The 14,850-nt window shown below is 34.8% G+C and overlaps 1 protein-coding gene and 1 non-coding gene across 4 annotated transcripts in view; both read right to left on the minus strand.

The window, feature by feature from the left end:
• The window catches only part of ex (FERM domain containing expanded), a 329,475-nt gene that overhangs the window by 118,969 nt on the left and 195,656 nt on the right, over positions 1-14,850 (minus strand). The gene's annotated exons all lie outside the window — the stretch shown is intronic.
• On the minus strand, positions 7,400-7,473 carry TRNAI-AAU (transfer RNA isoleucine (anticodon AAU)). Its single transcript has one exon. It is a non-coding gene; the product is annotated as a tRNA-Ile (tRNA).

The following is a 14,850-nucleotide window of genomic DNA, read 5'->3' on the forward strand; positions in this document are numbered from 1 at the left end:
CAAAGTGTATGGTAACGATGCGCTGTATAGTTTCTCGCTTGTTTTTCCACTGATTTGCAAGATTTTGGGATGGCCGTTAAGGATCCGAAAGACGACGAGCGCTGTGGAAGTCCAATAACTCTTTGAACCTCAAGAAATGACAGAAAAAGTTAGCAGTACTGATTTCGTCTGACGTCAAATGACTCTTCAAATGAAGGAAGAACAAATTCACATTAACAGGAAACAATCTGTGCAGTTTTGCCATATGATTCGGGCAAACGAAAGTTCATTTCATGCTGTTTGACTGATGAACAAAAACTGCTCAGAGTGCATATGATGAGTCGTTGAAACTGCTGATGACCCCTCTCAGTCGTAGTCTTTCGAATACAATCCAAAATTATGTTATAAACATGAACACCAAAATTTAAAAAATTCATTTTCGTAAACCAAAGTGATGTTAATCACTTTCTTCGATAGCAAGAGAATCACTCACAAGGAATTTGTTCCAAGTTTTGGATCGTTTGGTTAAGCGAATTCAAATACCCCAAGTTCTGAGAAAACAGCATTCTGCATCGATTGTGTTTTTGACAAAGCGTGTTACTATGAAGCAGAAACACTATTCAATCCTTATGATTTATTGCCCCCTCCGCCCCTCAGACTATTACTAGTAGTACTTCCCCGTAACCAAACCCACGCTGAATGGACGAAGATTTGACGGTGCTAAACAAAACAGAAAATCTGGATGGTTCAAAATTATGATAAAATACCACAAACACGAAAGATATTAGAACCCATATAGCACTTAGTACCGTATGTGCTGAAGGCTTAGAAGATGAAAGCAGATATTTGTTGACTTGAATTTGTATAGCTTGTAATTTTCATGAAAACACGTGAATGAGGTTGTTCCAGAAAATGGAAGATGGAGAGATAAATGAGGAAAAAAAGAAGTTGGTTCTGTGAGTTTGAAGTTGGACAATAAATGAATGTTGACTGGTTGCTGCACGTGTTCGGTTCTGACCGCTCATTGTAGGGGTGGGGGGAGAACTGGACACTCAATTACAAAAAAACTCATTTAGAAGATTTTTATGCCAAGCACGACCAAAAACCTTTGAAATGTCAAGAGCAACTACTTGAGTTGCGCCAAATTTTTCCATTGAATTTGTCCGTAGATGAGTAACAAACAGTATATCAACAGTGGATCGACACTGACGGAATCCATACTGGCGATCATTGATCAGATTGGAAGGTTTCTAGATAGTTTAGGAGTTGGCAGTTAATAGATTTCTCCATTACTTTTGGAAAGAGTTGAAGTGCCATGAGACGATAATTAGATGGAAGAGATTTCTCACCCTTTTTAGGAACTGGATGGGTATGAGTAAATTTTTAAGCAGAAGGGAAAATACCGGTGGAATAAGAAAGTTGAAAAGGGCGACACAGAACTGGAGTAAGCTTAGAAACACAAGTTTTGAGAACAAATGGAGAAATACCATCAGGCTTTCTTGGTATCAAGACTGTTCAAGATTCTTTTGACAGAAGACCACAGGAGGCATTGAATGGACTGTACTGGGAATGGTAGGTGGTTTACCAAGATCATTAATCCAAGAGTTAGAAGAAAAGTAGGATGCTAGCAGATCACCTTTATCTTTAGCTGAGGTGGCAACAGAACCATCCAGTTTTGACAGAAGTGGGAACATAGATGGGCAAAAGTTGCGGCTAATAGCTTTGACAAGAGACCAGAATTCCCGACTAACATTTGGACAAAAAGAGTTTTCTACTCTTACCTTTTCAAAATCTAGTTTGGACTGATTAATCACTACTTTACAATTGTTGCGAGCTTTTGTGAAGGCACAAAATGAACCTGGAGATTTGGATGCAAGACAATTGCGATATGCAACATTCTTATCTTGAACAGCCTTAGCACAGTTATTGGAAAACCAAGGTTTAGATAAAGGACGAGATTTTGAGGTGGAGTTTGGAATAAAGGATTTTATCCCTACAAAAAATTAATTTCGCTGACATCAAAAGATTGAAACAGTAATCCAACCAAGGAAAAGAACAGTAGAACCCTTGCACGTTATCCCAAACAACACGAAGCCGAGAACAGACACGAAAGAAAGGCTCCACTGGAGAAGCGACCATCACCGAGTTGTGATCTAGGTACAAGACCATTCGCCTCGACCGTGTACTTGGAAGGGATGTTCGTAAGAAAAAGGTCAAAAGTGCTGCCTATATGATTAGGATTATCTGGTAGGTAAATGAACAATCTGTGCAAGGTCATTAGTAATTGCAAAAACCTCAGCATCTCAACCAGATGGGTTCGTGTGACGAGTAAGCTAAAGCCAACTAGAGTTATGAACGTTAAAATTGCAAAGGAAAATAACCTCACTATTAGGAAAGTTGGACTGGAGAGAAATAGTTATGGGCTAAATGGAAGAAGAGAAAGGCTATTAGACAGGGGAAGGAGGAGTTGGGTTATAAAGTATATCTACTCCAAGAAGAAAGTATACAAAATTTATATGAAAAAAGGAATAAAGACGAAATAAGTAAAACATCGGAGAGAAAACAAATAAAAGAATGGAATAATATACGAAATATAATTCAAAAGATAGCAAAATAAACACTACAACAATTCAGGAAAAACTATAAGAAGAGGGGGGGGGTAAAGGTATGGAATGAAGAAATAGCTAAAGCAGTACAAGATAAATATCTGAAATTTATACAAAACAGGACAAGGGAGAATGAAGAAATATATAAACAAGAACGTAATAAAACTAAAGATAGAAAAGGAAGGCTAAAGCAGAGTCATGGGATAGATTTATAAGCACAATAGAACATGATGTTCATGGAAGACAAAATTTGGCATATAAAATGATGAAACACTATTATATTTATTCTTGTTTTAACACAAGTAAAACAAGAATAAATATAATAAAGGAAAAACAATGAAAAAAAAAAAAAAAAAAACCATTATAAAGACTTGTGGAAAGACCCAACATATAAAACAGAAGAGATACAGTTAGACCCAGTTAGCAACGTAGATCCGATAACGAAGGAAGAATTGGAAAAGGCATTGAAAGCTACAAAAAACAGGAAAGCAGTAGAAATGGATGGTACAAATGCAGAACTGATCAAGTATGGAGGAAGTTTTTTTAAAAGACAGGATACTAAATTTATTTAATAAATGTTGGGAACAATATAAAATACCAGAATAATGGAAGATAGCAAAAATTATTTCAATATTTAAAAAAGGGAAAAAAATGATACAAAGAATTATAGAGGGATTAGCGTACTAAATACAGTATATAAAATAAAAAATAATATAATTAAAATTATCTCTGATGAAACATTAATAGAAGAACAGACAGGATTCAGAAAAGTAAGATCATGTACAGATAATATATTTATATTAAAACAAATAATAGAAAAACGAAAAGAGTTTAATTTAGAAACGCATTTAGCATTTATAGATTATGAAAAAGCATTTGATCGAGTAAACGAAAACTATGGGGCATATTGAATAATAAAGAATACCCAAAGCATCTTACAAAAATAATACAGGGTTTATATCAAGGAACAAAAATAGTAATAGATACAGGTAATAAATTAACAGAAGAAAGTATAATAAATCAAGGAGTTAGTAGACAGTTAGACAAGAAGAAATTAATACAGGTATATATCTCAATACAAAGAATATGATTAATACACTGTTATTTGCAGATGATCAAGTAATTATTCAAAATAGTGAAGATAATTTACAAAGAGTAGTATTTAAATTAAACCAAATAACAGAAGAATATAAAGTTAAAATATCAACGATGAAAACTAAAACATTGGCTTTTAAGGGGGAAAATACGTGAGAACAAAAATAATATAGCCAATAAAATATTAGAACAAGTAAAACATTTTAAATATCTAGGATGTTATATAACACATGATGTCGAAGAAGATATGAACCAGAAATTGGCGAAATTTCAAAATATATGTGGAACAATACTCTGGCTAAGAAAACAAGGAGAGAAACACAATTGATATTTTACAAAGTAATGGCAATACCAACACTTTTTTATGGTTCTTTATAGAATACAAGCTGCAGAAATGAAATTTTTAAGATATGTTAAAGGATGTACAGAATTAGATAAAATACCAAACGTAAATATTAGAAATGAATTAAAGATTTACTCAATTAATGAAAAAATTATAGAATAAAAACAAAGATGGAAAGCACATGTAGAAAGAACGGAAGATAATAGATTGCCAACCAGCTTACACATATAGAGCAAAAGGGAAAAGAGACAGAGGAAGACCAAAGAAAAGATAGGCAGACCTCTTCGAGATCGGAACAGGCGGATCGCCTAACCCATAAAGGAAGATAAGATAAGATAAGACAAGACAAGGACTGGAGAGAGTCGAACTTCAAAGAAATGAAATCAAACAGTTCCAAGTGACTAGTGGAACTTGGAGATCAATAGAGGCAACAGATGAATTTCACAGAATGGGGTAAAGAAATTTTAGCTAGAGAAGATCGAAAAGAGAAGATTTCAAATTACTAAGTCTCTGGCAAAGAATATCTCTGCCGAATATCTAAGTCTCTGGCAGACTGGATATATGCACTATTATCACATTTGATGCGAAAGGAATCATACAGCGAATAATTAAGACTTTGAAAAGAGTGGTGTTGAGGCAATTGATAATTGGGATTCTATCAGTAAGTGGGACTTGGTAGACTGTAAGCGGAAATGGACATCGTTGAGACTGGAACTGAAATCACATATATTTATGAAATGAACGAGGAAGTGTTTGAAAGGTTAAGATCTTTTCGCAGATAAGTGTGTTCTATTAGTTTAACTATTCAAGATGTATTGAGCAGCAAAGAAAAGGCGGACCGGACATGTATGAAGTAACGAAATTTTTGGGTAGCAAGAATATGGCCTCGACAATTACCCACCCCCATACACACTACTTAGACTACAGAGTAGAGGCTGAGAGATTATACACTAACAGATGCGGATGCCTCCTAGATAGTTACCAATTAGTTCGGTCCGGGAAACTATTTAGCAGCCGTTTTAGAGCTGTACTCTCGAAAAGTAAGGAAGATTGGATCTCGCCGTGATGCCCATCATAACCGAAAAAGACATCCATCATGGACAGGATGGGGATTGTCGGAGCTTTTTTCTGGAGACTAAACATGGGTCTCACCATTTCAAGCCTCCAATAAACAAAGTGCTGGTATTCTACCTGCTGATGAGAATCATCTACCACCTAATATTGCCTAATACCTACAGTATACCAGATGCCATATTTCAGGACTTACACGTAGGGTATGTTAATAAACCCAGGTTTATTACAGTTCCCACAGTCGTGAAGGTGCAAGCAGAGGATCTGGTTATCGCAGAATGTTGTTGTTTTGGTTTTTTTAAGAGCATTGGCAACTAAGGCCATGTTGGTAAGTGCATATTGTCTGTAAATTACGTGTGTTCTGGGATCGATTTTCTGTTTTCTGGACGAAAAATCCGAGTTTCTGGGGGAGAAAAACCACGCCACCCTCGACTGAGACCGACCAACTCAGCCACGATCGCAGAACGACCGGACTTCGCCTAAATTCAGTCCTCTTGGCTTAAGTGCCACCTGAATATCAGTTCCATCAGCATTCTAGACTCCCGGTTAGCAAGCCCTAGTTTGTCATACCTGAGAGAATGTCTGTGACAAGCCTCTGGTACCAGCAAGGACCCCTAGTGAACCTCAAGTAAACAAAGTACCTATGGGATTAGGCATATTTATACATAGCATTATACCTAAAAATTACACAGCTAAACTAAACCTCCATTGTATCTATAACAACAAAAATAAAAATAAATAAAGAAATACAATTAACTCTGCCATTTTGAAGGAAATATATGCTGTCAATGTAGAAAGCATATACCGACAGTTAGCATCCGAGGCTGCTAAGTGGAGGCATTCGCAGTAATACTGAGCATGCTGCTCAATATTTTTTTGAAGATTTGATGAATAGCCTTCGACATGATTTTTCTCTGATTTGGATCCAGAGATAAATCATGTCGAAGGCTATTCATCGTACTATCTGATCCCATGTCGATGATGCTATTTCTAGCAAGGTTTAGTCCAGTTTAGATTTCTTCGTTTAAATAATAAATTGAGGTCTCATATAAGATGAGGCATATATGGAGCATCTGGTGTAGAAACTATGGAACATGGATGCTGTCAGTAACAGTATTATAGCAGTTTCAGTTTGGAGTTGTGACAATGCCGATCGTAGAACTCGCTATGATAAAACGTCGCCCACAGAAACGTCAAGTATCGGATGAACCTCCTTTGCACCATTTCCAGCTGATGTTTGGGGTACCTTGTGTACGAATTCCATATCTGCGAGAACTTCAGTATGGGAAGGACTAAAAGTCATTAACTTCCTTTAGTTCATAGTATGCAGACCAAACCATACTCCTTAGCTTTTATTATTGTTGGCCAGTTTAGCTTTCCTAAAGTTGGATCTCCTATGCGTGCTTGTTTCTTATGACTGAGTGAGCTACAATAATATCAAGGGCAAGGTGTTTGAGATCCAATTTGAAGATGACTTGTTTCTCTCTGATCTGGCTGATGCAAATAGAAGGTCAAGTTGAATGTCTTCTCGAGTGTTGTTTGTTAACATATTACGGAGAGGCCTAATGCGGACATGAGATTTTCCTGTGGCTGTGTTAGGATATCAGTTCCATTCATGGCAGAAATTCGCATGTGAAATGTTAAAATCACCAATGAAATCCTTACCACTTTTCTAAATAGATGAGAATCTAATTTTGTAAAATATTTTAAATTTTAGAAAAGCAACTATTTCTCTTTCAGAATAAATAAATTAAGAAATAATATATATACAATAATAATATAATTGGGGAAAAGCAAAGTACAGTACAGCTGAAGCGTATTTGCTAACGATCGAGCAAAATGAGACACCCATTTCTCAGTGGAAGGGGGAAGGACATTTTCATTTCACACCAAACTTTAGAGAGAAAAAATAAATAAAAGAAGCCAATTTATATACTAAATGGGCGAAACTCCTGATAATTCTTGTTTATACTCCGGCACGACCACCATGTCAGTGGAGTTTACAATAAATCAATCAATGTTAATCGTATTTAGCCGTCACGGGTTAAACCCCAGCACATTCAAAGAGTGCTCCTGACCACTCGGCAACGTCTAACTAACATGAGCGAACAGTGTTTTTTTAGCAAGATTGCGTGCTTTTTTTTTTTTTTTTTTTTTTTTTTTATGAATTATGGTTAAATGAATACACATTTATTTCTGAATAGAAGAATTGTAAATTTCTTTCCTTTTTTAAATCAACCCTATTTACAGCAATTTAATCAATAAGAATAATAGGAAGTAAGAAAAAACATTTTTTTTTTTATTTTGGCCGGTACGGGGATCGAACCCACGACATTCGCGTTATTAGCACGACGCTCTAACCAACTGAGCTAACCGGCCCCGAATGTAATATAAAAACAAGAGCATTGGTAAATTAACAGTAATGTACGTGTTTGAAGATAATTTCAAGAATATTTTCTCAAATCAGGATATCTGCCCATGCAAATGTGTGCGCATAATATATACTGTAATGCGATAGATTCTTTTATCTTATAATAGTTTAAAATTTTGCGTTCGAACAAAAAAAAAAAAAAAATTATCCATAGAAAACGATTGGCTTAGAAACTTCTAGAATGAGGGCAAAAACTTGAATACAAGGAGAACCACCTGGTATATTTTTCCACGAAAAGATAAAACTTGACATGGGCAGAGTTCTTTGGAACGTGGTTGAATTTTAAGCAATACCAGAGTACCTTGTGAAGTCGAACTTCACATACTGATGATACTGTAATAACATACTGAGATTTAGTCACTGGGTGTCTACCGCCAGGCATACAAAAATCTTCCAATGGCTAAGAAAAATTCGAAATCCGCTTTATGTCGGTTAAGAATAAATACTACTTATAATTACGATCAATAATCGAACCGGAAAGGGGATAAACGACGCACTGATATGGTGTACAAAAGGCAGCACTTCGTTATTTACCAAGATTAAATTCAAACAGTGCTGGTAATAAGAAAAGCAGGGTGTAGCAAATACTTGGGATTTCCTTGAAATAGTGCAATCAATTAGAATCTGAATTAAGCCTTTCTACTGTCCAGCCATTCTACTCCATAAAATGGTCCGAGCCCTAATCTATTTAAATTTCTTATCTTAACAAATACAAAGTACTGTATATCAAATTACCATTCGGGATCACCTGTTTTTGTAGAGTATTTGCTTCTCAGATGAGCAATAAAATTGGAGGTCGTTACTCTCTCTGTCTCTCTCTAGTTCGCGCGCGCGCACACACACACACTGGAATTTAGTAAAAAAATAATGGCAGCATAGTTTACATAGTTTCAGGAAAATAACTTTCTGATAACCATATTCATCGTACATCAATTGAGCGCGACATTTTTAACATTAACAACGTTCAAAAAACTACAATTATATTTTCTCAAATTGTCAATACCACGCAATGTCAAGTTTCTATGTTGTCTTCACTTTTATAAGAATAACAAACTTTAAAATATTCACTACTATTAAATCACGACCGCGCTGACTCAATTCAATGACAAACTAAATGTAAATCACCTTGAAGGTACGGATGTCCTTACCAATCACTTTAAACAAAGCTTTTTCTAAGAAAACAATTAAAAGAATTATAATACTTTCCAGAACTATTTTTCGCAGTTGACCTGTTGCAACGGAATACAATTCATCAAGGGGATTAAAATCACGACCATTTCGTGGAGATCGATAACCCCGCCTACGCCTCTGCATGAAAAACCCCCAGCAAATTTTCACTGTCAACGACAGGAACACGTGGTTTCGCTCCATAATCCTCAGTTAATCCTTTTCCCTGAGACGGGGTGACCAGGGAGTGTACATTTTCAGAGAATTATCTGATACCTGGAACTTGAGGCGAATGATTTTTTTTAAACTTTAACCGGTAAATTACTCTCCATATCCAGCGTTATATTTTTAACCACAGAATGTATGAATTCTATTACTAAGCTAAATACTACCGCAGTTTTCATAGAAATGAAGGCTGATCTTTAGAATAGGGTCCCCCCTCTAGATGCCTCAGTCTTAGGGTGTTAAAGAGGCCTGGACTGGAGATACGAAATAAATGAAACAGGTGAATGATAGTTAGCAATTATCGTCATTGGGTCGTATCTTAAAATATGATGCATATTTAAACATTGTGGGACAGTTTAGTATAAAATCCAGAGTCAGAAACTTAAAAAAAAATAAGGCACTTGTTTACAAATTAATAGGCCGACCGGGCTAGCCGAGTGGGTGAATTACCTGCCCGGCAACCCAAAGGTCGCGGGTTCGATTCGCGCCTCGGGCTTGGATCAAAGTACTGCAAAAACCTTGGGAGGTGCAATATGGCCACAGAAGCCGATGCGCCAACAACTACCAAATAAAAAAAAAAAAAAAACAAATTAATAGTAATAAATTTTAAAAATGACATTTTTAAAAGAAACAAACCAAGTACTAAATCTACATTTAAAAAAAATAATAAAAGGTACGAGAAGTTAATTTTTCATGTTTCGGAACCGTTATTTTATTTTATTTATTCTTTCTTTATTTTATTTTTTTGTTGTACCGATTAATTTTATGCTTAAGGAATTTTCACGATGTCGAGTAGTGCACATAAATCTACTTGGAATGTGGTATTTATGTACACAGCGTAATATAAATTTCGGCATGATATTTACGTAAAAAAACTTCAGCAATTGAGAAAACGTTAGGATGAGAAAGGGTAAAACTTTTATTCAAATGCGAGTGGAATGACAAACTAACGGGCGCTTGTGAACCCAGAACTGCTCTGTCCTCCTCAATTTATGTTTCTTCAAGTAATCAGCGCACTTATCCAGTTTCTCACGGAGCAGCCTGATTTCGCTTAATTCAAAATCGAAACAAACCTACGTTTTCAGGGTCTGCAAATTAAAAAGATCCAACCGTACATTTGTAAGAAGGAAGCCGCATTGTAAGTGTTTTATTTTCAGATTTATGATACACAAGAATTAAAATTATGAACTTAACTTAGAGTGCGCGCAATGAACTAACTGAATTTAAACGAATACTGGCGTCCCACCTTACATTCCAATTGTTTACCACAAGAAGATTAAATCCTTCATCGCTTAATTGAAACTAGTTGAGCAACGGTGAGACCCGAAGTAGACATTTTCCAAAAGGAGAAAAAGCAATAATTCCACTTAGCCACGAGAGACCTCTATAAACAGGCTTGAACATTCATTATTAGCACTAATATACACCGGATCGTGATGTGTTTATAGAAACAGCTAAATCGCTTGTTTAAAAAGGCATTCAAGTTTTCTTAAATGTTGCTATAGTACCTTGTGCCATATTTTCATAACAATATCAATAAATAAATCACTATCACCGCCCACTATTAATCAGCGCCACAATTAACAATGGGCCGCATTTTTTGTGATCATAAATGACATAAAATGGCAATATCCGAGTACCTTACCTCAAAATCATAACAAACCCATTGAGAAACAATCGGAAAACATTTCAGATATTTAATAAATTTATTCCTATTCATTTAGTTGCAAAGTGAGATTTCCACCATAGCCGAGTGGTTATCACAAAGGTAAAGTTAATGGGCACAGACCATTACAGCCGCCGATAAATAACAAAATTGTATGACGTCAACTTTGAATGGGCTGCAAAAAACAAAGAGCAATTATTGTATTCGGTATTCAAAAGTGATTTTAAAGAATAAATTATTTTACCACTACAAAAATATCTCCTGCATAATTTTTTACTACACTACGGCCAAATAAGTACTACGGTAGATTGTCGAAATAACAGCACATTGAGATCGGATGTACACATACAGTGCAGATATCTTGCAGTGCCGAAAAAAGAAAACGGCAAGTCACGTTATTACTGTATTTTTTTACATTCGCCATTTTCAATGTGAATTCTGTACTAATATCACGGATTACACCGCTGTTTTACATTTACTTTAAATTAAAAACCCATCGCTATGGCTCCTAAAGTTAATAAACCTCATACAGAGAAGAAAGGAAGAACAATATTAAAGCTTAGTGACACACTTGATAAAATTCAAACTATTACATTAGGATCAACGCAGAATGTTAATTCATGTACCCATGTGTGTATTGTGTCTGTAAATTACGTGTGTTCTCTGCTCGAATTGACTGTTTTGCTGGACGAAAAACCCCATTTCTGGAGGGTAAAACCTTGCCATCTACGCCTGAGACCCACTAACTCAGCCACGGAGTGAAAAAAGCCTATAAAAGTTCCTCGCATCATTGACGGGATTCGAACCCGGGCCTTTTCCACCCGGTGTGGGGAGGCCGGTGACGATAGCACTGAGCTACACGCGCAGACTAAACTTGATATAATAAAGAAAACAGAATGAGGCGTAAGCAGAAGTGTATTAATGGCAGAATATAACATTGGATCGTCAACATGTTTATGTTTTTTTTTTTATGTGCAGTTAATAAAATTGCATTCTTAATTTCTCTCTATTTCTTATTTGGCCTATTGTTTCTGCATTAAAAATAAAACTTTCTAGATAACAAAAAAATCGAAATAACGACACCTTGAATCCCCGAGGGTGCCGTTATTTCGAAAGTCTACTTTATTACCTTATATAATTTATTACATTTCAATCAGACATGAAAAGTAACAGGTTACAAAATTGGCAGGTACAATTACTGCTATGTATGTAAAATGGCATGCATTTTACATGTATGTAAAATGCATGCCATTTTACATTTTAAATATATTACGTATAATGTACAATCATGTTCTATAGCTCTAAAGTTCCTTGGATGGTGTTAGATTATTAAGAAAAAAAAATTGAAAGTAACAGTTACTTTTCGTGAAACAACAAGTTAATTTTTTTCTTAGAACAACTTTTAACTATCTTGGTAATTTCTTTTATCAGCCAACTAATAAACAACTTTTAAAAAGTAACTTACTGATGTCTGGTTTTAACACTGTCTCTGGAATTGCACTATGCCATGAGTTGCAATTAAAACGAATTAAATAATTAAACGTGACGTCACGCGAAGCTTCCTTATGGCGGCTGTAGCAAACCCCAACCCAGTAACTATGTTCGAATCCACGTAATACCAAAAAATACTTTTAAAATATAAATATAAAGGGCTAAGATTTAATACTTTACAATTTACTTTAAAATAAAGCAATGCTTAAGCCAGGGATCACTATCTACCGGACAGACAACTATTTTTCACAAACCGCAAGTGATACCAAATTCAATAATTTGTATATAAAATAATAATTTTAGTTTTACACTATTGCCAATTCCCTTAATTTGATATGTGATTAATGTGATAATGGACGAAACCTATATTAATATAGGTTTCACAGACCATCTGTCCCCAATACATAAATTGGATTTATATTTAAATAATAAATAAATAACTTACCGAATGGCCAGATGATGTATGCTATGAAGAAACGATACAATAAAATGAAATTCAGGATACTTTACCACGTGTGACTACAAATACCGTAAAATCTCGAGTTAGATTACGGTCTCTTAGGAATAACCAACAAGAATGGCTGTGGAGAAAGGAAGGAAAAATGACATCATCGTATTCCTTCTTTCGAGAAGGAATCCGTTTAATTCTCAGGTGCGATTGTAAAATTGACCATTGCACTGCGGGGCAACCTTTCCTGGAACTCAGCAGGGTGACAAATGCTTAAATATAAGGGTAAATAAGGCCCCGGTAATTTTCTGGTAAAAGATTATCGAAAGATAAACAGCTGTGGGAGTTGGGGTGAGGTTGGATTATCTCGTACGGCAATTACTATTTTGTAAATCGCCTAGTCCGTTTAGCACAAACAGGTTCCAGAAATGTTTGTTAACAAAGAATGTCTTGATTTTCGTTTCGAGTTCAAAGTTGAACTGGCTGTTTCCTCCTTTACTGCGGAGAATGAAGTCCTTACGAAATCGGCTGATCATTTAGTTAAATTACATTGGCGAAATTGCCATTTTACCTTCTAATATATGGACAGAATTAAGTGTTTCGGAAAAACATACAATGAAAATCTTTAACGCACAAATGTATATCTTGTACACATTTGCGCAGTAACATCCATCAGGGCAACAAATGCATATCCGTGTTTTCCCCTCATAGTAATCCGCTTGGTTTGATGAAACTTATAACAGGTACATAGCAGTTATAAAACTTTTAAATTCCAATTAGCAGCTATTCGTAATTTGTGTAATTATGAATTTTAAAAAATTAAAAATTATGAGCTTTAAAACGTGTTAAAATTTGCCTAAGAAAAGAAAGTGCAATTCCATTCTACAGTTGTCTTATTAAATTCATGTACTGCATTAAAAATTAAAACGAGATAAAAGCTAAATTCATGTATTAAAAACGAGATAAAAGCTAAATTCATGTATTAAAAATAAAAGGGGATAAAAGCTAATTCATGTATTTAATAAGACAACTATAGAACGGAATGTGCACTTTCTTTTCTTAGGCAAATTTTAACACGTTTTAAAGCTCAATTTTTAATTTTTTAAAATTCATAATTACACTAAGTTACGAATAGCTACTAATCGGAATTTAAAAGTTTTATAACTACTATGTAAGTGTTATAAGTTTCATCAAACCAAGCGGATTACTATGAGGTGAGTGCTGAAAATTAAGCTATGCTATACTTACGATCTATTTGTTACATCACAGCACATACGGAATCCTTAATTAATATATCATCAGTCAATAACTGTATACATATTGCACAGACAGAATATTTTCAAAGTTAAAAGAAGAAGAAAAAATACTGTTCTCTGATTTGCTGTTATTCATTTCAAAAGTTGCTATAATCAGTAAATTTAAGTTGGGAAATACTGCATACTAAAATAAGTGGATTATAGCTTAGTCAATTTTTTACAATAATATTAAAATTTTAATCATAAAAAGGACTCGGCCCATAAATACCCTTATCTGATCTTTACATTGGTCCGCAATTTAGGTAGCAAAAATCCAGGTACTTGATCGATTAGTCCGCAATTTAGGAATACTGCTTCACTAAAATGAATCGAAAGATACTCTTTTACCATGTTTAAATTGTTTATTGGAATGTCATCATCTAGTACATACTTAATAAAAGATATTTTAACGTTTCGGGATTCACTGAAATCCGTGTTAAGGCTCAATAATATGTGCTTCAGAAGGAATTAAAGTGCAGCAATTGAAAGAAAGATGGGCGAATATTGTACAGGAAGCCCATCATTCACAATTGTCGTGTGTCAATACTGACTGTGAGATAGAACAGGGCCATAGTCCAAAATGTAAGCGTTATGCCTTTAACCAAGACAAAGGTAACTTAGAGTGTGTATAATTATCGAGTTCCAGGTAATATCAACCTTTAAAGAGTTAATTAAATATTTTAACTACCTATTCTAATAACTGAAACATTTATTATGAAAGATAAATCATAAATTTAGGAATTTCGTAGTAAAAAAAATAAATATTTGCGAAACATGGTAACAGTTTTAAAATAACTGTAATGCTGAGAGAATTGTACTTACGCAACTCTTTCGTAAGATTCCCTTAATTGCAAATTACATCAGTTTGACAAGTTAATTGAGCAAGGCCCCCTTCTTGAATAAAAAAAATGACATACTTAAGATTCGACGTGCATGTTTATTTCCACTAAATGGATAATTTCTTCACCGAATGTTTACACATTTCGACGGATTTGGTTCAAGTACAGAATAACTATGCATGTGTGCACTGAAA

The sequence above is a fragment of the Mastigoproctus giganteus genome, chromosome 3 (genome assembly GCF_048544385.1).
Source record: "Mastigoproctus giganteus isolate SK-2022 chromosome 3, ASM4854438v1, whole genome shotgun sequence".
NCBI classification, from domain to species: Eukaryota; Metazoa; Arthropoda; class Arachnida; order Uropygi; family Thelyphonidae; genus Mastigoproctus; species Mastigoproctus giganteus.